The 2,389-nt window shown below is 47.2% G+C and overlaps 1 long non-coding RNA gene across 1 annotated transcript in view; it reads right to left on the bottom strand.

Annotated features, from left to right (window-relative positions):
- Nucleotides 1-2,066, bottom strand: part of LOC118156386 — a 4,573-nt gene extending 2,507 nt beyond the window's left edge. The window contains exons 1-2 of the long non-coding RNA XR_004746244.1: nucleotides 1,772-2,066; nucleotides 1,080-1,240 (exon numbers count right to left, since the gene is read on the bottom strand). This is a non-coding gene — a long non-coding RNA (uncharacterized LOC118156386). The remainder of the gene's footprint in view (nucleotides 1-1,079; nucleotides 1,241-1,771) is intronic.
- Nucleotides 2,067-2,389: the final 323 nt, after the last annotated feature.

The raw sequence follows: 2,389 nt of genomic DNA, 5'->3' as shown, positions 1-2,389 counted from the left end.
AAGAAAAGAAAAGATAAAAAGAAAAGAAAAGAAAAGAAAGGAACCATGAAAACTGCAGATACATTTTGAGGGAAGCTGCTACATCAAAAATTTAAGAACAAAAGTGTTCCTTTGAGGGCTGTACCCTGCTTCTACACTGAGAAGAACTTAAGCCTATATATATAACAGCATCTCCTGGGAAGTTTCACAATAACTGTAAATCCTCTTCTGTAAACCTAATGCGTTGACTGCCATGAATTTACTGCAAACTCCAGAGACAGCGTGCTGCTTGGCAATGTATCTAGCACATCCCTCATATAAACATAAGACCAAAGGACCAGGCTTGCACGAGGTTTGCTCGTGGCTGCCTTTCTCCTTTCCCCCACCTGTGGGGAACACAGACCTGAGACCTCCCCACTGGTGCTGCCCACTGCAAGCTGCTGTGGAGTCAGCAGCAGGTGATGATGCTCATGACTCGGTGCACAGTGTTCGATGTCCTGCATATTAAACTGCTGGTGAAGGTGGGCTGGTGCTGATGTGCCATCCTGTGCCGGTGCAGGGAAGGTAACAACCTCTGGCAGCCAACACTTACAGGAGCAGTGAGATCTGAAGGTGTCACGGGGGATGCCTTGTCATTATAGTTATCAGTCCAGAAGAGGATATGTGCCAAATAGGTACCATACAGCATGCTTATCAACAAGGTGGGGATGAAGGCTGGAGAACTAACAAACCTTGTTGGCTGGCTTCAGGCTGGGTGCAGAGTGATAGAGAGGAAGCTGGAGCTTATGGCAGCATTTAGGCTCAGCTATGTGGGTGCTCGGTTTTTGCCTCATGAGATAGCATTCTGCTTGATCTCCTGACAACAGCACAGAGCTTCATGCAGATGTGTTTCTGTAGCCCTGAAGCCAGCTCCGTAGTCAGCAGCACAGCCTGCAAGAGAGGGATGGTCTGACACAGACTGAAGTGAAAGCCCAGGGTAACAAACACACTCCACTCTGCTTCACTGTTTTTTTGTTTCTCTCCACTTCTGAGAGAAGCAGAAATCTGCCACCCCATGAATGGGAGACTAAATTAAAGACTGTCATGCATTGCTGTCTCACCTGATGCCTGCATTTGTCCATTCCAGACAGGCTCCTTCTAAATTAGCAAAGACCTCTTAAAGCAGAAGCTTGTTGAATTTGGGCACAGACTTTCCCCTCCTGCCTGAGAGTCCTCCAGGCTCCTGGCACTGCTGCTTATACTGCCCTTGCACCGCAGCATCCTGCCAAGGGAGGAAAAAGCACTGGAGAGCACTGAGTAATTCACTCAGCAAAAACTGGTAGTAAATTGGCAATAAGCTATTCAAACCTTTTTTTTCTTTTTTTTTTTTCTTTCTTTCTCTTTTTTTTTTTTTTTTTTTAATTAAATTGTTTGCCTGAGTACCAGAGAAGAAGGGATTGTTTGATCATATAAATCTCTCACTGTGTTTTAAAAGTGCAATTGCTTCGGATACTTTATGTCACACACTTAGGCAGATACTTACACACACAAACTGCTCTCAGTTATTTTTCCATTCAGATACTAGACTTTGGCCCCAAAGCCCTCATTATTTGCCTTTTTGTGACTCTTAAACATCACAGTTACTTCTTGTCATAGAATCAGTTTTCAAAAAAACAAAAGTATTGCTGCCGGCAGATGAAGCAGACACCAATTAGCCCAGTATCTTGTTCTGGCAGTAACCAGCAGGCTGACACTAAGCCCACCCTGGAGAATCAAGTGAAAAAATTGTTTATCTCACAAGTCTGATCTTAACCTTCAAAACCTCCATTTGCAGCACCCATCAGGCCAGGCACTTCACTGTTCATCCTAGAGACCCAGGAAGGAAAGGAATGTTTCCTTAATGACAAATCACAATTCCCTTGCAGCCATCCAGTGATGCAGGGCAGGTGGCCTGAGGCAGCCTGAAGCAGCACACCTCCCTCCTGCCAGGGCCACCAGGGTCCCCCTGCAACCCCCTGCAACCAGGGGATGTCACCTGCCCTCCCCAGACAGCCAGTTAATGGTAGCTAAACTGAAGCTAGCTCGAGGAGTCCAGCTCCAGCCCTACGCCAGGACCTGTGTTCAGGGGTGCAGGAGGGGGCTATCAGTGTGTTTAGTTATCTCTTCCACCCATCTGCTCAGAAACCTCAGGGGTGGGGGAGAGGCAAGCCTTCTCAACAGCTGAGCCCCCGAGCAATTTGCAGTGGATTGCTTTGCCCTGCGGCTGTTGGGGTGCAGCTGCCAGCTGACACGAGGACGACACGGATGACTTGGAGAAACCATCTCTTCTCAGGATTCAAATGGGGGAAAGATGTCATAGTCACTGCAGAAAGAAAGAAGGAAGGAAGGAAGGAAGGAAGGAAGGAAGGAAGGAAGGAAGGAAGGGAAGGAA

Source organism: Oxyura jamaicensis, chromosome Z, assembly GCF_011077185.1.
Source record: "Oxyura jamaicensis isolate SHBP4307 breed ruddy duck chromosome Z, BPBGC_Ojam_1.0, whole genome shotgun sequence".
In the NCBI taxonomy this organism is placed as follows: Eukaryota; Metazoa; Chordata; class Aves; order Anseriformes; family Anatidae; genus Oxyura; species Oxyura jamaicensis.
This window is presented reverse-complemented; position numbering and strand designations above follow the sequence as displayed.